This window comes from Cebus imitator, unplaced genomic scaffold, assembly GCF_001604975.1.
Source record: "Cebus imitator isolate Cc_AM_T3 unplaced genomic scaffold, Cebus_imitator-1.0 Scaffold747, whole genome shotgun sequence".
In the NCBI taxonomy this organism is placed as follows: Eukaryota; Metazoa; Chordata; class Mammalia; order Primates; family Cebidae; genus Cebus; species Cebus imitator.
Genome location: NW_016108062.1, coordinates 334,714 through 357,079, shown reverse-complemented (window position 1 = coordinate 357,079; position 22,366 = coordinate 334,714). Strand labels below are relative to the sequence as shown.

At 38.4% G+C, this 22,366-nt stretch overlaps 1 long non-coding RNA gene across 1 annotated transcript; it reads left to right on the top strand.

Moving 5' to 3' along the window:
* Positions 1–1,242: 1,242 nt before the first annotated feature.
* LOC108296847 lies at positions 1,243–22,356 on the top strand. Its single transcript, XR_005198461.1, has 3 exons — positions 1,243–2,384; positions 15,882–16,050; positions 22,205–22,356. It is a non-coding gene; the product is annotated as an uncharacterized LOC108296847 (long non-coding RNA).
* Positions 22,357–22,366: the final 10 nt, after the last annotated feature.

Here is a 22,366-nt window from a genome sequence, read left to right as displayed (position 1 = left end):
AATTATCAATAATATGTAAATGATAGCCATTTTTAGACTTTTGTCATCTACAGATCATTTTGTTTGTTCTGTTTTACACTGATGCTTCCATAAAATCATTGCAATCAATTATAGGCTAAGATTTTCTATCTTCAGCAAAAAAAGAACAATATTAGAATCTGGTAGAAAAGGATCATGCCATATACTCTGGGGAACAGATTTCTGATGACATTGTTTAAATGACTATGAAATCATACCATGGACTGAGTCAGGATTACAGATGTCTAGTTGAGAAGCAGATGCATTAATAAGACAAGTAACACAAGACCAAGTGGAAGAACAGTTAATTTTATAAAACTGAATGAGCAAATTATTATGATTTTTATTTGAAATAGTGTTCATGTTTTATTGCTCTATTTTCGGGAAATAAGAATTTCTTTTCTTTTTCTCTTAAGCTAACACTCAAACAATTTTATAGACTATGCTCATTCCTTGTAGACAGAAATGAAACCTGTATTTTTTTTCTCCCTGACTCCCCCTTTCAAAATTTAGAAACTCCAATTGAGTCTTCTTATCTTCATGGCAATATAGTTATTTGCATAGGTTCCATAAGAGTCTGTCCTCCTTGTTAACAGGACACGAACAAACCATTGGTAATAAAACCAAAGCTTTGCCTGGATCTTATATTTGAGAATGATGCTTATTTGATCAGATACGACCAGACGCTTTTAAGGAACTCAAGTTGGCCTTATGGGACCAATGCTTCCAAAGCACCTCTTGTGAAAACTGGCTTGAAACCTGGCTTTGCAGGGTTCACAGCTTTGCAGGTGAGCAAGGAATGTCATTTCCCAGCAGGTTCTGGAAACTTAGGATATTTTTGGGATCTCAAGGAAAAAGGAATGCCTGCCAAATCGATAGGTACTGCATGTGAAATCTGATGTGAGTTTTTGGCTTGGCTTCTCATCCTTAGGAGGCTTTGAAAAGTTCAACTTGACATTCTTTACGAAAACTTCCAGCAAAGCAAATATAAGAAAATCGATATGTAGATTACCACTTTTGCTGTACCTATGCAAATAACAAGCCAAATCTCATGAGATTAACCTTAATTAGTGATCAAGAATAATCTTTCTTTGAGATTATCTTTGATCAAAAGGGGAGAAGTAACTGTAGAAAGAAAATTTGTGTTTCTGTGGGAAATTATGGCACATACTTCTAGATTATCAGATTCTGATTCTGTTTATTTTTGTTTGAGCTGTATAATGCCTCTTTGCAAATTGCAGGTAACTGATAGATATGCAAACTTTATAGATAAGCTTTCTCTCTCATTGTGGAAACTTCAGTTTGGCATTTACCTTGCATAGATTGTTAACCTTGCACTGACTGTCAACCTTTACCAGATTTTCAATTACTCCCATTTCCTTCAGCATCTGGCTACAAACTAACAGCCTTGAAAAGAATGATTCCATTTTTATTTCTACCTCTAGACTTGTAGTCACCGGGAACTAAAATCTGCCTAGATTCTTATTGACGTTCTAGGTTGCCCTGTTGCTGGTCTTTACCCCCTAGGATTTGAAGAATCACTGCAAGTTCAAGTCTGAGGATTTGTTATAAGCCTAGAAGAACTTATTATCATTCCAGCTAACCATTCATGTTCCAACTATCTCTATGGATAAGCCACTCTTTGGACTACTCAGAAAGTTTGGTAAAATGCTCAGGTCATGCACGCCTTTGTTGGATAAGTTGCCAATGCTGTGGATGACATTACCAATATGATCAACATCTTCAAAAACTCAGTGAATGGCGGGAGATTGAATATACAAACAGAAAATTGCCAAGCCATATATAAAAATGCAACTTTGACCTCAACTTCTGTAACAACCAGCCTGAAGCCCAACCACAACCTCTTCAACATCAGTAAGGACCTAGTAAATAATTGCCAGATTCCATAATTTTTGCTTGTATGTCTAACTTAGAACCAATTACGGGAAGCCAAATACGTACTCCTAACACATCACATAGTATGATCCACTTCTAATTAGCCTGTTTCTACTTTCCCCATGCCAACAACCTCCACTTAGGCATACCTAATGCCTTCCTTTTTTCTACTGTACATCTGTCACATCACTCTACTTGCATTTGAGTCTCTGCCAAACATAATTGGTGATTGGTGACTCTTTTGTTTAGCAAGCTCTGAATAAATAACATTTGTTTGTTCTCATTTGAGTGATTTTTATTTATTTCCACAGTTTTCTTGGAAATTCCATCAAGAAGGTCTGCTCTGCCTATCACCACAGACTCTAGCCTTCAGCTGGGGCAAAACCCCCTGTGCCTTACTATTTGCCACTTGTCAAGTCCACAATGATGTTGGCAAGTCAGCACCAGGTCTGAACTCTACTCTCTTTGTGGTGAGTTCTTTGGCTATTTATTATGTGTCTGATACCCTGGTTTTGTTATCCCTTACCATTTGTTTGGCCTTTTTGGCAAAACCAAGCCCTTCTTTTCATCCTTTTTTTGTTATGTGTTCATTTGTGTTACTCTTTTGTGTTGCACTCTCTAAAAGTGTAGTTTGTTATAAGGAGAATCACAGGGTAGAACACTGGCATGGGCCTTTTAAGACTATTGTTAGTGCCAGCCTCAGATGCCAGTGAATTTTAGTTCCTAACTCAACTACCATCTTTTAATCAATTCTGCCTAACACCATTAGCTTCACTGTCACAGATCTTTGCTTGGCCTTTCTTGAGTGTGTCTGTAGAGCAGAATACACCCTTTTGCCTTCCTCTGGGGAAAACAGCAATATACCTGGACATCCATGCCCCAGAGGTTCACTGAAACCTCCTTCTATTTTTCCCAGGTCTTTAATTAAAATTTACATGATTCATGAATTTCTTTTGTGGTTCTGTTCTGATACAATATGTAGATGATCTCTTACTTTGTTCAGTAAACAAGGAAGGTTTACTGAACAAAGGTTCCCACTTACTTGGTCTCAGCCCTAGAAGAAAAAGAACATAGTATATCAAAGACGTATTATAAATTTTCCAGAACACAGCCCATTATTTGGGGCATGACCCATTTAAGGAGGAAAAAACATTCTCTCCTTTTAGATTAAAGACTATTAAAACTATTTCTAGACCCTTTTCAAGGTGGCAACAGAGAGATCTTCTAGATATGACTAAATACTGCAGACAATGGGGACCAACTTTTTTCTGTGATTGCAATCTCTCTTTATAAACTGGCTAAGTCCCAAGTAAAAGATCCTCTGATCTGGGAACTCAAACATGAGCAGGTCTTCTGTAATCTGAAGAAGACTCTTCAATAGCTTCCTTTCTTAGTCATCCCTAACTATTATACAAAAATCTACCCCATTAATTTTTACATGAGTGTTATGGACATGCCCTTAGGGCTTTAGCTCTGTTTCACGGGATTCATGAAAACCCTATTGCTCACCACAGCCTCAATTTTGACTCAGTTGTGATGGCTTATCCTTCTTGACCTAGGACAACAGGTGCAGCTATGAAACTTTGCAGTGCTTGTGCTGAACTAGTTCTAGGCTCTCTGCTTGACATCACGGTTCCTCATGCAGCACATACATTACTATCGACTGAGTATACATAACACATTTTGCCAACTTACTCGCATCTAATACTCTATCTTCCTCTCACATTACTATTTATCTCTGCAACATGCTGAGTCCTATCACTCTCCTGCCCCACCTGAAGTAAATGCAGCATCGTGACTGTCTAATTTTAGTTAGGGAACTTTATTTGCCTCACTCAGATATATTAGAGAACCCACTGGGAAACCTGGTCTAATATTTGTTGATGAATCATATCTCAAAACTGAAACCAACTAGAAGTCAGCCGGTAAACAGGATGTGCCATCAATAAATTAAGAAGATAGGCTTTTAGAATGTAGTCCTCTACTAGAATTAAAATCACCCAGATTGCAGAACTTCTTGCACTTACTAGTGTTTGTCAACTAGCTAAATTCCAGACAGAAAGTAAATAGATGGATAGGTGGATAGACAGCAGATATGCTTTTGGAGTAGTACATGACTTTGGTATGCTTTCAAGACAAGGGGGCTTCTTATGTCTGTTGGGACCCTTCTAAAAATGGACAATAAGTAAAATAACTTTTAGATGCACTCCTACTACCTACAGAGATGACTATAAATTTTGGAGCTCATGGGAAGAGACACGACTTAAAGGAAATACTCAAGCAGATCATTATGCTCACCAAGATAAGCTCTCAAAGGATAAATCTCTGGTAAACTGTGAAAAGGAAGAGTGGAAAAATTCTGGTTCTACTCTTCATTGATATAATCTCTGGAAGGCTCAAGGTGGTTGCTTATGGCACCAGATCATTTCAAGTGGATATTAACTAAATTTCTTCATGAAACTACTCATCATGGAATAGAAAAATGGGTTAGTATTTTTAATCACCATTAGTAAGAAAACTTTAAAAACAAGCTGAGATTATTTTTAGGTTATGTGCCACCTGTCAGCCACATAATCCTGGAAAAAATTGTAAAGAGTAATCATGGTCAGGACCCAGTGTCTCACTTTGAATATCTTCAGGTGAATTTTATCCAGCTTACAATCTCTGTGGGATTTAAATTTGTTTTAGTTATTGTATATCTATTTTCAGGAGGGGCTATAGCATGTCCTTGCTGAAAAGCTATAACTCTCACAGACATCAAAAAAGCTGCTTGATTTTGTATTTTCAACCTGGGATGTCCCAAATTTTATATCGAGCAATTGGGCACTCCCTTAACAAAAACCATTAAAACACCAAATCAAAATCACAATGAGATAACATTTCATGACAACCAGAATGGTGATTATTAAAACATCAAGAAACAGCAGATGCTGGTGAAGCTGTGGAGAACAGGAACACTATTACGTTGTTGGTGGGAATGTAAATTAGTTCTTTCATTGTGGAAGACAGTGTGGTGATTCCTCAAGGATCTAGAACCAGAAATGCTATTTGACCTGGCAATCCCATTACTGGGTACATATCCAAAGGAACACAAATCATTCTACCATAAAGGCACATGCACACATATGTTTATTGCAGCACTATTTTACAATAACAAACACATGAAACCAACCCAAATGCCCATTAATGATAGGATGGATAAAGAAAACATGGTACATATATACTATGGAATACTGTGTAGCCATAAAAAGGAATGAGATCATGTCCTTTGCAGGGACATAGATGAAGCTGGAAGCCATCATCCTCAGCAAACTAACCCGGTAACAGAAAACCAAACAACACATGTTCTCACTCAAAAGTGGGAGTTGAACAATGAGAATACATGGACACAGCGGGGGAAACAACACACACTAGGGCCAGTTGGAGGTCAGGGAGTTAGGGGAGGGAAAGCATTAGGACAAGTAGCTAATGCATGTGGGGCTTAAACCCTAGATGATGCATTGATAGGTGAAGCAAACCACCATGGCACACGTTTACCTACGTAACACACCTGCACGTTCTACACTTGTATCCCAGAATTTAAGACAAAATTTTTTTAATAATGTTGCATTGTCATTTTTGCCACATAATATTAATCAAAGCAAGCTACAAAGCTAGCCCAGATTAAAGAGAATGGAGCGAGAACTCCAAGACTGATAAGATGAATGGCAAAGTCACATTGAAGTATAGCAGTGTCTACTGGAATAGGAAGACTAAGGAAATTTTAAAATGTCTAATATAATCTTATAAGAAATTTGAATTTTATCTTTTAGTGATTGAGGCATCTCTAAAAGATATTAAACAGGGGAGTTATATGGTTAAGTTTATATTTTAGAAAGGTAACTAAGAAGGTAGTATGGAAGATAAACTGAAGAGAGAAAAGATTTAAGTTAGGCAAAATTTATTTAAAAGAGTAATAAAATAGTCTAGGGATAGAGTTAGGGATGACAGAGGCTTGAACAAAGCTTGAAGAGATAGCTTATAGATTTTTCAATCTGAGTCAGTGTCTAGTAGGTTTCAAAATTATATGTAACATGATAACTCACCACAGTATGACTCTGTAATAAACTATGTATCATATTTTGATAAAACATATGTGATATAAATATTTATCAAGTGAAAGTAAGGGAATCATAATCATAAGCATAGGATTGGGCTGGAATAATGATTGCCTTAGGCAAAAATTGTAAGCTACTTTAAAGTTCTGCATTTTCTATATTGTTGTGGGCTCATACTTACTAATTATATTGCCAAAAGAAACAGAGAGAGAAAGAAGAAAGATAATTGTAGACCAAAGATAAGCACATAGCATGCAGCAAGGCTTGCTCTGAATCTCTGATCCGTGAATGGAAATGATAATGGCAGTCTGTTGCGTGAATATCTGGTGAGATGGGTTTGTACTCAGCATTTCACAAACTTGCTTGCTTTTGAACCATTTGTCCACAGATACACTTTGGGTAGTACTGAAGAACTTAGCATTTCATTGACAGATAAGGACAGTTAACTTAGGAGACATAAAACAAACATCCTTCTTTCTGATTCCATACTTAATTTTTTCTTCTTTTGTTTGCTTTAGTGGCTTTAAAAATAATTTTATCAATTAGTAAGAATTCAATAACATTTAATAAGGACTGAATATTTTACAAGGTCCTTAATACTATTAATAAAAAATCATAAAAGCCGTATTTTAGCATCTGAAGATGAGCTGCCCAATATGGTGGCTACAAGATACCCAGGGATATTAAACACGTGAAATGTGGATAACGTAACCAAGAAACTAAATTTTAATTTTAATTTTAATTATTTTCCATTAAATATAACTTTATTGCCTTGGTAGAAGCATATTTCACTTAAACTATTGTAAACTTAGCATCCAATTTGTGATGTGTGATAAGCATAGAAAACTCACTGGATTTGAAGACAATATGAAAAAATAGTAAAATATCTCATTAACAATTTTTATATTTATTACACGCAGAAGTGATAATTTTTGATATATTAGAACAAATAAAATATTAAAGCTAATCTCATCTGTTCTTACTATTTTTAATGTGGCTGCCAGAAAATTTAAAGTTCTATATTTGGCTCACATTTATTTCTATTTGACAATACTACTCTAAAATAATTTTATTTCTTTGTTAAAGTGCAAAGCCCAAACTTTGAAACACTGTACCTGTTGTGTGAGCATCAGAAAGAAGAGAATCATCTATGGCTTTCTCACTTTTAAATTGTTATTGGCCATGGACTCTTCCCAACACGTGTGGTCACAGCCCTGGAATGTAAGGACTGTTCACACCAATGCAAGTTAGGCTAAGGTATGGGAAGCCAAAAAGGTGCCCTTTCTTTGTGACAGTATAATCCAGGTAGATCAGACTCTTGACCGATCAGAGGCCTCTGCTTGACTTATTTCAATCTTGAAACTACTTATCACTTGCTTTATTAAAAAGTGATGGAGATTATGCAGTAAGGAAACTTTATCAGCTCCTAGAGCAGAGCATTCTCCTCTAGGGCTACAAAAATGCGTGTGTATATAGGCCAATTATGAGAAAAACATGAAGGATGGAAGGGAAGAATATAACTGAAAAAATGAGAGAGCTCAAAAAGCAGCCCAACCCTTCATATGGGTATAATTTGTCTGCAGCTCAGCCTGTTCAGAGAGGAGCTCAGAGCCCTCAAAGACTTGAAGGAGTGACAGGAGAAATAGTCATTTCTAGCTAGAATATGGCTGAACAAAAAAGCAGATTTTTGGAGGGAAAGAAGATCCATTCCACCTGGACCAGTGAAAAGAGGAAGTGAGAATGTGTAAACAGATTCAGGAATCCTACATGCTAGTCTCAGCTCTGTAACCTTGGAGAAGTGCCTTTCCCATTGGAGCCTTAGTTTCCTTACCCCTAAGATGACATTGGACGATATAAGCAATCTATTCATTTAGGAAGCAATCTGCTTCCTAAATGACTAGGGGTCCTCAGTCTTTGCAAATATATTCTGAATGGCCACTGGTTAAAATATAGGAGTTAGGCCCCAACACCTCCATTTCCCAACACTGACTCTGGACAAGTCATGTGACCTTTCTTAAGCTTGATTTTCTCAGTTAGAAGAAGAGCCTCACAATACCTACCAACTCGAGTCATTATAAAGACTAAACAAATTCACATCTGTAAAGTACTTAATACAATGACTTTCACCAGCAAGTTGCTCACTAAAAGTAAACATTATGTTCTTTTACATTTCCTTTTTTATTTATTTTTATTTTTCCATAAGTTTTTGGGGTACAGGTGGTATTTGGTTAAATGAGTAAGTTCTTTAGTGGTGATGTGTGAGATTTTGTTGCACCCATCACCCAACCAGTATGCCCTGTACCCTATTTGTAGTCTTTCATCCCTCACTCCTCTCCTATCCTTCCCCCCAAGTCCCCAAAGTCCATCATATCATCCTTAAGCTTTTGCATCCTCATAGCTTAGCTCCCACATATTAGTGAGAACAGATGTTTGGTTTTCAATTCTTGAGTTACTTCATTTAGAATAATAGTCATCAATCTCAGCCAGCTCGCTGCAAATGCCATTAATTCATTCCTTTTTTATGCTGAGTAGTATTCCATGACATTTATATACCACAGTTTCTTCATCTAATCATTGATTGATGGATATTTGGGCTGGTTCCACAATTTTGCAATTGCGAATTGTGCTGCTATAAACATGCATGTGCAAGTATCTTTTTCGAATAACGACTTCTTTTTCTCCGGGTAGATACCCAGTAGTGGTATTGCTGGATCAAATAGTAGTTCTACTTTTAGCTCTTTAAGGAATCCCCATGCTGGTTTTCATAGTGGCTGTACTAGCTTACATTCCCACCAGCAGTGTAGAAGTGTTCCCTCATCATCATGTGATCATGCCAACATCTACTGTTTTTTAATTTTTTGATTATGGTCATTCTTTCAGGAGTAAGGTAGTATCGCATTGTGGTTTTGATTTGCATTTCCCTGATTATTAGTAATGTTGAGCACGTTGTCATGTTTGTTGGCCATTTGTATATCTTCTCTTGAGAATTGTCTATTCACGTCCTTGGCCCACTTTTTGATGGGATTGTTAGGTTTTTTCTTACTGATTTGAGTTGGTTGTAGATTTTTTCTCTTGTCTGATTGTTCCGGCTAGGACTTCCAGTACTGTGTTGAAGAGGAGTGGTGAGAGTGGGCATCCTTGTCTTGTTCCAGTACTTATAGGGAATGCTTTCAACTTTACCCCATTCAGTATTATGCTGGCTGTATGTTTGTCATAGATAGCTTTTATGACACTGAGGTATGTCCCTTGTATGCCAGTTTTGCTGAGAAAAGATAAAATTGATAGACCATTAGCAAGACTAACCAAGAAAAGAAGAGAGGAAATCCAAATAGCCTTTTACATTTTCTGTTTTATCTTATCAAGCCAGAGTTCCAGGGAAATCAATAAAGAGCACGTGGAAATTATATTTAGTTGATTTTACATGTTTGCTTAATTTCTCTCTAGACTTTCGTGGCCCTATTTTTCCCTCATGCTTAGAAAAACCTTCACAATCATCAGCGTTAAATAGCATTCATTTTTTCACCCTTAGAATCTGTAATATTTCATATGAATAGTGGAATTATCCCTGAGAGCTTTCCAAAGCATTTTTAGCACAAATCTTTATTTATTAAAGGGTAAAATACACCTCCTGTAAGAATACATTATTTCATTTGGAGAATAAAACAGCAATAATTGTTTTATTCACTTGTAACAATTTCACCATCCAAAAACCTACTCACAAAGGCATCTTTCAGTCTGGAAGTCCTACTGTCAGACAGCTTGTTTGCACATTTTGAGAGGAGGGGCACAAGAAGGGAGTGGGCATTTATTGTAATAAGCTCTGTGCTATGCTTTTAAAATTAATTTTAATAGTCACATAGCATTTTAAATACATAAATGTCTTTTCATCCTTTGAAAATCGATTGTAGGAATATCTGGGTGCATGAAGGTCCTTCAGCTGCTTGTTAAATGCACAGATATTTATTTTGTACCTTTTTGTATGTCTAGAATATTTCAGAATGTCTTTTGATTTGGCAACAGTATCTGCTGCATGACCTCAGTCTTGGAAAGAACTATTTCCCTGCTTGGTGCTACATGCAACCCATCTTGTGCCTTATTTCAGTTTTTCACACATATTTATGTTGAGTGATAAACACTAAATTGGTTGCAGTTTTAAACAATTTTTTTCATTGCTCTTGCCCCAAAGATAGGATTCCCAAGTCAATCAAAGTGAAGAAGGAAAGCAAGTTTTGTGAGTGCAGAAATAAAAACAACTTATCAGTAAATCTTTAGATCAATAGTCTATGCCATGCTTCTTGCTTTTATGAGAAAAGGAAGAACTAAGAAAGAAACACCCTTGGCTTTTTTCGCCTCTAAGCGCTCTTTTTCCTCTTGCCTCCTTTTTTTCCCTCCTGCAAACAGAAACGTTGTTTCCCTTTTCACTTTCAATTTCTTGACTGAATTCCTTACTTTCCTTTCCAATCATTTAAAATTGCCTTGAAATGGGATAGTCTAGTTTTCAATGATTGAACAGAAGGATTGTAATCAATCCACAAGTGGTGAGAACTGAAAGACACCATCGAGATCACCTGTAGGGTTGTTCTCAGACTTCATCATGAGTCAATATTATCCTGAGAGGTTGTTACATTGTTGAGTCCCATGCTCAGAGTTTCTGATTAAGTAGGCTGGACAGGAGACCTGATAATTTGCATTTCTAGTACTTTCCTAGATGAGACTGACGCTGCTAGATGTGCTTGGAGAACTTCTGATCAGTGAGTCAGGAGATCGGTGCTCTTTTCTTTTATTGAAGAAATGCTTACAAAGCACTTTCAATGGGTCAGATAATAAAGTCATTTAATTATCATAGCCGTGCTGTAATTTGACACCATCCTTATTCCCATTTTATTGTTGAGGAAACTGAGAAACAGAGAATTTGCTCAAGGTCACAAGGCAAGTGAGCAGCAGAGCTTTGGTTTAAATGCAGCAGGCAACCTCCAAATTTGAGCTGTCACCCCTGTGCTTTGCTGCCTTTGTGTTGAGTTTCAATAGCACAAACAGGATGAGTGTGGGAGGGTGGGGAGAGGACAGAAAAGGGAGTAATTCATTGAAATTTGGGGATCCTAAGAAAGTGTTAGAAAAGAATTTGAGGATGTTGAAAGCATTTTCACTAGGTCGTAAAGAAAACATAAATTTTGACATGCTGAGACATCAGGAAGAATATTCCAGACTTTGGAAGAAAATCATACAATAAAACAAAATGAAGAAAAGTGCCTGATATATTATGAGAATGAGGAGTCTGGCTTGATTGAGCCATACTTTGCCTAGATACGTTGAGTGAGAAATGTAGCTAGAACATATTGGGATGTGAAAGGAAAATATCTTGAGCCCCCAAAATCACTAAGCTAATAGGAAAATTCAAGCTGGGAACTGCTTAGGGCAAACCTGCCTCCCTCTCTGTTCAAAGTCATCCCTCTGCTAACTGAGATAAATGTATATCTGATTGCCTCCTTTGGAAAGGCTAATCAGAAACTCACAATAATGTAACAATTTGTCTGTCATCTGTGACCTGGAAGCCCCTTCCCTGCTTCCAGTTGCCCTGCTTTTGCTTCAGGTTGTCTTGACTTTCTGGACTGAACCAATGTTCATTTTACATATGTTAATTGATGTCTCATGTCTCCCTAAAATGTGTAAAACCACCGTGGACACACGTTGCCAGGACCTCCTGCCAGGCTGTGTCATGAGTGTGCATACTCAAGCCTGGCAAAATAAACCTTCTAAATTCACTGAAATCTGTCTCAAATTTTCTGGGTTCACAGGGAGAATAAATCAAAAGGGCCTTGACTGCATGCCAAGATTAATTTGAATTTTTCTTGTGATAAGAGATGGACGAAGAGTCACTGATGTGTTTTAAGTATGAATGGAGCAAAGCTCACTATCATTTTGGTATCAATGTGGAGAATGGATGGACAAGGGTGATATTAGTTAGAAGACTGTACAAGATTCCAGTAGAGGGATGATGGTGGCCTTGGACTCAGGTAACAAGAGAAAGAATGGAGCTGAGAGGGGTTGGGTTTCTGAATTATTAAGGAGATTGAATCTAAAATTTTTAAAGATTAATCAACTAGAAGCAGATGATACAGAAAGAAGGAAAAAGAGGTGAAACTAAGGCAGACAAACCTTTATTGTTTTGGACATTTGTTCTAGGCCCTATAACAAGCATTACTAACAAAAATGATAAATAAAATTGCAGATTTAGGGTCTGGCCAGAAGGCAAGGAAGACTCCAAGGCAGCATCAGCAATAATTCCTTCAGCTAAACCCACACTGGCAAGGTGCTGATCCAGAGTATAATTCCCCATGCTGAAGCTTGGTTGGACAAAACAGCTTTGGATTCAGGACCATTTCCCATCAAGAAAAATGGAGTGAACTAACCACAATCAGCATGTCCCACAGAAAACAAATGCCTCTACAGCAATAGCATTTTCAACTGGTAAATAGACCTGACATTTAGGCATCTATTGCTCCTTGTGCACTAATAAGTCTAACTTGAGGCTCAGAAATCATTAGCAGAGTGAGTGCTTTTAATGAGCTCTTGGAGAAAAATATGGCTTAAAAAATATATTACCTGCAGTTAAGCATTACCACGGATGCTCATGTTAAAATTTATGGGAAAAGTGCTTAAGGAAAGCCTGAGCCATTATAAAAGCTGGACATAATTTCTATTTTAGAAGAAAAGTTAGATCATTTTTTAAAGTGTCCACTCTAGAGTTTATTAAGACCACATAATAGATTTTATCTCATACTCAGGTTTTTTGCTTTGCCCCACCCTTACTTCCCCATGGTGGTAAAGAGTAGCCTGAGAAGAGGCGCCGAGGCTATGGTGTGATCTGGTACATGCAACCACTAGCTCTTTTTCTGCAAACGGTGCTGCTGGCCAAAGTGAAGAAGGGTCTCCCCAATCATTTAACAAACTAACTAGGGGCAGTCAACTCGAATGCATCCATTAAATCCATCCATCTATTTCATTATTCACTTAACAAACATTTAAATTCAACATTTATACTTACTCAACACTTACTTAGCTAGGTTAGCTATGCGATCTATTGTCCATAGCAGAACACTTGTGCGAGACAAAGGACATTATTAATAATTGCTTCTGTTTTCTATTGCTGTGGAAAAAAAAAACTCCAAAACTTAGTGGCTTAAAGCAGGCATTGTTAAGTGGCTTAAACCTATGATTCTCTGTGTTGGCCAGGCTCGGTTTGACTGGGTGGTTCTCACTTGTGGTCTTTTGTGCGGTTGTTGGCTGGGAGTGGTATCATGATCTGAAGACTCACATGGACTAGACGTCCGTAATGACCCTCTCATATGGCAGGAAGTTAGTGTTGGCTGTCCGCTGGGAGCTTAGTTGAGTTGTTGACCTAAACACCTATGTATGACCTCTTTGTGTGGCTTGGATTAACCACAGCATGGCACTGGGTTCTGAGGAAGGGCATCCACACCAGCAAGCATTCTCTAAGAGGCACAGGTGAAAATCTCAAGTCCTCCCAAAAGGGATGCTTGGAACCGGCACAGTGTCACATCCACAACATTCCATTGACCAAAGGACAGCCTGGAGTCCAGGGAATGAATAGATAGATGACACGTCTTGATCACCCCAAGGACTGCCATCCAACCTCAGTCTCAGTCTCCTTTTCTGTAAAATATGGGTAATAATAATGTAGCTCTCACTGACCTGCAGTAAGAATTGAACGAAGTAATCCTGGTGAAACCTGAGGCCCTGTGCCTGGCAGACTGGTGGGTGCTGGATGAGCTCTGACTGTTTTGTGGTCTCATGTTGATTGTACTGTTCTTCTTCTTCATTGTCATTGGCCAGTTTAGGCCCTCATTATCTCTCACCTGATAGTTATAAAAGGTGTTAGACCAGACTTCCCATTTCTATTTTCTCTTCTCGTCTATCTGTCCTTCAGATGATCAGCAGTATCTCTTACTCGGCCGTGTTCCTACCATGCCTCTCCCCTCCTCTCAGGACTCCAGCATGTCCTAACATGGGTGCAAAGGACAAACTAGCTTTCCTGGCATTGGAAGCCTGTGCTCCAAACAAACTGGCCAAGCTATTCTTCCTATAAATGGGCCCTCCTCTGCTGCCTGCTTAGTTCCAGGCTGCTTTTTCTTCCAAGAATGCCCTTTCCAAGTCCTGTGTGTTAGCTCCCCATCCTTCAAGGCTTATCTAAAAGGTGACTGTATTCTCTTATTTACCTCTTCATCTCATCCATACACATTATAAGGCCCTGGAGAAATTCTATCTTGCATTATAATGATTGAAATACACAGATGCTTCAGGACTGAAGGAAAGGAAGGAGAAAAAGAGAGAGAAAATGAAGTAGAATATTTAAAAAATATTAACGACTGTTTTTTTCCAATTCTGCAATCATTTGGCCCTCTTTAATCTAAGCTGTTCATTAAGTGCTTCCAATAAAGGATATGGCCACATTAAGATAGTTTTGAGATTCAAGATCTTAAAACTTAGTGACCAATAAATAAAAATCCAAGCCATAGGGAATAAAACTGCAATATGTGAAGACAAGAGAAAGGCTTCTATAATGAGACCAGGTAATAATTTCCTGAGGCCTTGTTGAGGGGAAGGAGGGCATAGACAATGTGCAAGGGGTAAGGGGAATGTGTGTCCCAGGTGAGGGGCCAGAACTGAGCAGATTTTCTTGGATGAGTAGAATCAGCAGCCCAAGATAGTTTAGCTTCTCTTGAGTGAGTGCTGTTCTTGTTGCGTTTTGAGGGGCTACGCTGATGATGCCATCATTAGTGTCCATAGCACAGCCAGAGATTGCCCATGAACTGCCAAGAGTGGTTCCCATGTTTGCCTTAAGCTGTTGCTTGGTCCTTACCTTATTTACCCTGTGGAACAACTACCCTCACTGCCCTCATCCTTCACCCACAAGAGAAAAGGTGAGTTCTGGTCATCAACAGGTGGAGGATGTATGGAAGGAAGAGTCCCTTAAACTGTGGTTTAGTCAGAGCAGAGCAGATTCAATCTGAGAAATCTCAAGCTCAAACAGGTGGTAATCTCAGGTCTGGACCATTGTGATTGTCATAAATAATAATCCATAGATTCTTAAGTAATATAAGGCCATCTCTGAAGGCACATGCAGTGTTAACCAAAATGCTGCACAAGAGATGTGTTTCTTCTCTTTCTTTTATTTATATGGGCAATCCCTTATTAATATATAGGCTGGGCACGGTGGCTCATGCCTATAATCCCAGCACTTTGGGAGGCTGAGGCAGGAGGATTGCTTGAGATCAGGAGTTTGAGACCAACCTGGGCAATATAGTAACACCTGTCTCTACAAAAAAAATTTTAAAAAATAGTCACATGTTTGGTACATGCTTATAGTGTTGGCTACTCAGGAGACTGAGGCAGGAGGATCACTTGAGCCTAGGAGTTTGAGGCTGCAGTGAGCTAAGATCGTGCCACTTCACTCTAGTCTGGGCAACAGAGAAAGATCCTGTCTCTAATATAAATATATTTGTCTAGTGTGTGTGTGTGTGTGTGTGTGTGTGTGTGTGTGTGTATACTCGTGAAAATTTATGCTTTGGGTTATAATCCAATATTACTTTATTTATTTTGTTGTTGATATGGTTTCAGTTTTGGCTGTTGGGAGCTTTTTCAGTTGACTCCTGGGTCTCTTCGATACACACCCATCGTTTTTGTTTTGAGCACTTCCTTTCTTTCTGGCAATGTGCTCCCTACTCATCTTGTATTTTCTCTACCTCAATCCTAGAGTGGGCCATTTCTTTAAGGTGTTCTAGTCCCCTTTATTAGAGAACAACATTAAAAAAAATATTGGTACCAACTGGACTTTATCTTTTGATTTAGGCAGGGGAACTCTTTCTAGAAGACTTTGCTTTATTCTCATAAGCTGACCCCGAAAATCAAGTATCTGGCTCCTGTTACCCCTGTGTTGGAGGAGAGCATTCTTGGGAATAGATGTCAAGTGAACCAACCTATGAGATTTGCCTCTACTAGGAAGACAACTACTTCATGTGTAAGTTTTCAAACCAAATCACCATAAGCACTGTCCCTGCTTCCTTGGGAATTTGGGAAACTGTATTATTGTAAAATTTTATGTTGCTCTTTCATCTCTATAAGTACAGACTACTAATGAACCCATATATACACACACATGCACACACATACACATACATGTGTTTATATATGTAGATTTTAGCCATTTATAATGATGATGATTTCTAATGTCTGTGAAGTGCTTATGATATGCAAAGGACTACGTTAAATATTTTGTAAGCATTATCAGATTCGATTTTCAAAAATCCCTATGAGATAGGCACTGTTATTACCCCCAGAGGAGGTCACTGAGGCCCAATCACATTAGTGATTTGTCTACCTAGCAAGTAGTGAAGGTGAAATTTGAATCCAAGCAAACTTTCACAAGACTCTCAGCCTCAATTTCTCTGTTATTGCCTTGATCATTTATAAGGGAAAATGCTGCATATGAGGGGATTGCATCTGCAGAATCTGCTGAAAGATACATTGTCAGATGTTCATGTAAACACGTAAGAGCTGCTTTGTGCCCTACAACTATGTGATGTTCATGTTTTTAGTCTGAGTGCTGTGGGATGAGTTGTGTCCTGGTCTCCAAATTCATACGTTGAAGCCTTAACTCCCAGTATTTTAGAATGTGACTTTATTTGGAGATAGGACCTTTAAAGAGATAATTCAGTCAAAATGAGGCCTTTAGGGTGGACCCTAATGAAATTTGGCCGGTGTCTCTATAAAAAGAGAAAATGTGGACACATAAAGAGACACGAGGGGTACACAAGCACAGGGAAAACACAGGGTGAGGGCACAGCCATCTGCAAGCCAAGGAGAGAAGCCTTGGAAGACACTAAATTCACCAGAGTTTTGATCTTGGACTTCCAGTTTCCAGAAGAGCATGAAAATAAATTTATGTTGTTTAAGCTACCTGACTATGGCATTTCATTATAATAGCCTTAGTATGCTAATATACCAATCAAGCCACAAGTGATTTCCCCTACTCAGATTCAGCCAGATGCTGTTCACATGTGAGTCATATACTCACTGTGGTTTGTTTATGAGAGCTATGAAAACTCAGGCTTAACTCCAGGAAAAGATGAGATAGCAATTCATAAACAGCATAAACTGATTGAAAAAACCAAGTACCCATTGGTTGGTAGCAGGAAAATAAGGTTATGTTCATTACAAAAATGCCTGTAAGGAGCAAAGAATATGACAAGGGAATGATATTGGAATTAGGATACATTAAAAAAATGAAAAAAAAATAGATGTCAGGGGAATACAACTTATTTGATGTGAGGCTTTTGCTTAGGGCCTAGTAGAGCTGCTCCTGATTTTGTATTGCGAGTTTCAGGACTAACTGAGAGGAAAACCCACGGGGCACCCACATTAAGTATGTTTTGGTGGTCCATCATCACCCTGTAATGTGCTGATTAAAAGAACATGCTCCTGATTTAACAGCCTGAGTTTGAAGCTGGCTTGACTGGACCTGTCACTTGGGGCAAGATATCCTCTCCATCCCTCAGTTTCCCATCTGTAAAACAGGATGATAATTGTTCTCACCTTGGTGGGTTCTGTATTATGACAGAGGATATGTTGTTAAGTGCTTGGAACAGTAGTTAATACATATTAGTTTTATTATAAATTTTACTTATAAAATATCTGAATCATTATAATTTATTTATAATAAAAATTTTATGATAAATTAACTTCCTAGGTAAATGACTCCACACTCTTTACATGAATCTCTTCAATTAGAATATGCTGAACATGACTATGTAGCCTTTGCTTCAAGATGCCACTACCATCATGAGTATCACAATCTCTAGTTTTAAATATGGAATTCGGTCCCTTCTGACCCACCAGGGCATGACCTCCAATTGCCTTTCTACCTCTACCTTTCAGCACCCCATAATCCTGAGAGTCTAAATTTTTTTGTGTGTGTGGCTCCTGTTTCTACACAGTCCTCTGTCATCTCCTCAGAATTTTCTATAAGCCCTCTTCTCTGCTTCAAATATTCTACTTTCTGCCTACCTTCCCTGATTGTACTTCTCTGCACTCATCACTCAAGACTCATCTCAGTATCACCTTTCCTAATCTTCTAGCCCCTGATATTCAGTATTAGCTGTTATTCAATGACATTTATGATGAGTATCATGCTTCTTTGCTTATTTTTCTGTTCATATTCTCATTGGATTCTGAGCTCCATGAGCTGTTTCATTATTTCTGATCTTAAGTGCCTACCAGAAAAATTGCCATTAAATAGTCACTTTATATAGGCTTGAAATAAATGAATGGATTTAAAAGCAAATGTATGTTGAGGTTTCCCTTTGGCCTGAGCAAAAGCAAGTCAGAGTTGGACCTAATAAATTGATGGCAGTAAAGTATTTAATATGTATTATTTAAACTGAGTATCTTATTTCAATAGACATTTATTGACTGCTTAGGTGTATGCAAAGTACTGGGATCAATTTGGTCTAACAGGAAGAAAATACTGTTGTACTATTTTCCCTAACAGGAAGATTCTACCTCTCCTCACTTAATTCAAGCTCCCCTCCAAGATAAGAGAACTTGCTAATTCAATCAGTCTAGAGTTTGAATTGGATAATAGTTATTAGTGAGTCTAGTGACTGCAGTCTGGTAACATTAAAAGGGTGGAATGCACACGTGCAGATGGCACTCTTTTGACCTTTCTGTTTCTCCTTTTCATATAAGAACCAGACACCGGCAAGGTTAGTAGCTCTGAGCTGGAACCAGAGCCATACCTCACTTCTTTCCATCTCAGGACTTAAATTCAGAGGGATCCAGGGGATCCCATTTAAGCCTCAGGCTTGATCTATATTCTCCAATCTAATTTTTACCAGCTCTCTGATTTAAAGGTTAAATAAATGGTGCTATTCCATTAAATAAGGTAATACTTTGTTTTTCACGTAACCTCTGTTCATATATGTAGCCCTCTAAGAAACTGACTTTGGTTGGGGTGGGTTACAGGGTGGGGATTAGAGGTTGAAGAAACAATGAAAAAAGGAAAAATAAATCATGCAGGAGGATTCAGGCTTTTCTGGGTTTCTATCCATACCATGAAAAGAATAATGGAAAAGATATATAAATAGAGAAAATTTCACCCTTGCCTTATACAAATTACAATTTAATCTATCTTTATGAAATTTTTGTTAATGAGGAGGGCTGCTGTATTAGTTTCCTAGAGTATAATTATTCCATGGTAACAAAGTACCAAGTACCAAAAGCCGCATGGCTTAAAACAACAGACATGTATTATCTTACAGTTTATGAGGCAAGAAGTCTGAAATAAGGATATTGACAGGGTTGGTTCCTTCTGCAGGCTGTGAAGAAGTCTTTTTCATGCTTCTTTTCTAGCTTTGAAGTGAGAGATCCGCAGAACTTGTTTTCTGAGCACTGGTAATGACCTTGCAGATCAAAAACAGGATGCTGTAAAGAAACCTGCTGAAACCAGCAGATGGTGAGAAAAGTGACTTCTGGTGCCCACACTGTTCATAAATAAAGACACTCCCACCAGTGCCATGACAGTTTACAAATGCCATGGCAACATGCCTTGGCAACAACTGAGAAGTGACCTTATGTGGCTCTGGGAACACCCCACCTCTTTTCTAGAAAATTATGTATAACCCACCCTTAATTAGCATATAATCAAGAGTAGATATAAATATAGCTAGCCAGCAATCAATGCCGGGGCTGCCTCTGCAGCTGTGGCTTCAGTTGTGGCCGCTGTTCCTGCTCCAGTGGCTGCTCCAGACGGCTACTGTGGCTGTATACTGCTGCTGCTGCTGCTGCTCCAGGCTGCTCTGCCTATGGAGCAGGCGCTTTGCTGTACGATGCTACTGTAGGTACACTGCCGATGGGTTAGCACAGTTATGCAAGGGGCAGCCATTCTGTTATGCGCTGCTGCTTCAATAAACCTGGTTTCTTCCACCACTGGCTTGCTCTTGAATTCTTTCCTGAGTAAAGCCAAGGACCCTCCTGGGCTAAGCTAATGTTGAGGCTTGCCTACTGTACATGAGTTTCTGGTGGTTGTCAGCAATTCTTGTCATTCTTTGGCTAGCAGATGGGTTACGTCAATCTGCCTTCACTTCACATGGCAGTCTCCACATTGTGTATCTAAGTCTTTCTGTGTCCTCTCCTCTTATAAGGATGCCAGTTATTGGATTTAATGCCCACCCTAACCCTGGACTGATTTCATCTTGAGATCCTTAATTATATTTGTAAAGAACACTAATTCCAAATAAAGCAACATTGTGAGGTTCTGGGTGAATGTGAGCTTTTAGGGGACACTATTGCCTTGTCTGTTTGATGCTGCTATAGCAAAATACTACAGACCGGGTATTTATGAAGAATGGAAATCTATATCTTATAGTTCTGGAGGCTGGGAAGTTGAAAATCAAGGGGCCAGTATCTGGCAAGGGCCCTCTTGCTTCATTATGCCATGGCAAAGGGTGGAAGGCTAAGAGAGTAACAGAGAGCAAACTCCCTCCCTCAAGCCCTTTAAAATGACATTAATCCATTAATGGGGTCAGAGCCCTCATGATCAAAACACTTTCCATTAGGCCCCGCTTCCCAACACTGTTGCATTGGGGATTAAATTTCAACTTGGGGTTTGGAGGAGACAAAAACATTCAATTCATATTCGATCCACCACAGGGGTCCTGAGATACATAAAAATGGTGTTACAACCATGCTGTATATGAGAGGCCTCGATCTGGGAATCAGTAGATGTGCCAAAAACAAGCTGTGTGACTTGGAATAATTCAGTTAAACACTCTGGGTTTCAGTTACACAGTCAGTGAGATATGACAGTTAAGCCAAGATCTCAAGTGTAAAGGAACCTTGAGAATCATACAGGCTCTTACCTCCCATACTAATGCCTGCATCTCCTCCACTTGTGACTGTCTCTAAGGTCCCTTAGTTAATATTATTTTCTGTAATCTCTTAGATTCATAAGAAGGACCTTAAGTCTAATGCCTCCCAATTCAGTTTCTTGCATTCTAACTCTAGATGTATCTACAGATACAATATTTTAGCATACCTCTATTCTATCTCTAATAACATGTCACCCTCATAGAACATTTTTGGGACTGAATGGTACAAAGTATTAGTCTAAAAATTATACTGGGTAGCCAGGCGTGGTGGCTCACACCTGTAATCCCAGCACTTTGGGAGGCCGAGGAGGGCAGATCATGAGGTCAGGAGTTCAAGATCAGCCTTGCCAACATAGTGAAACCCCATCTCTACTAAAAATACAAAATTAGCTAGGCATGGTGGCACATGCCTGTAGTCCCAACATCCCAGCTACTTCGGAGGCTGATACAGGAGAATCACTTGACCCTGGCAGGTGGAGGTTGCAGTAAACCGAGATCACACCTCTGCCCTCCAGCCTGGGTGACAGAGAGAGACTTCTTCTCAGGGCGGGGGAGGGGAGATGGAATATATATATATACACATATACATATACATATATATATGTATATACACACATACACTGGGCATACAGGTTGTGTATATTCATATACATATACATATATATATATATGTATGTATGTATATATATATATATATATATACACACTGAGTAAACAGGTGAAAATTGGAACTGTTTCAGGCAACTGAGGCATAAGATCATGTTTTCATCTCTATCAAAACTAGACTTAGACCCTTCATTCTCACTAAATGGTAAATGTTTAATAATAACTAAGATTATGAGTGGTAAGTTTCATGCTCATTACCAAAATGACTAATTACTCATAGTACTTTTATTGTTTTTATATCTATAACTAGCTTCAGGATTCTTAACACAGTGTTTTAGGTAGCGATTGTAAAATAGTAAGAGTTAACAGACAAAATGGAAACTATTGGCTACATCTGACTTAAAGAATTACCAGTTTTTCTCTAAGTAAGTATGCTATTTACTAAACATTGAAGCCCAAATTTGTAAAAGTAAAATTCTAATAATTAGAATTTCACACATTTAATGGCATAGTATGTGGTAGGGGGGCAGGCAACAAGAAGCTTTGCATAACGTATTTCAGAAATAAAATTGAAAGGAAAATATGTTCTGCATAGGTAAATAACGATTCTCATAATTGCTCTATTTCCATGCTTTTTATTAGAATTTTCAGTATGCAGAGGATTTGAGGAAAAAATTAAAACAACACCAACAGTTCAGTTTCTTACTAGAGTCTGCCGAATTAGAATTGGATGCAACTGTGGCCCACAGGATATATGCAATTTCATGCTAACTATTTGCTGGAGAGGAAGGAGGTAAGCAACAG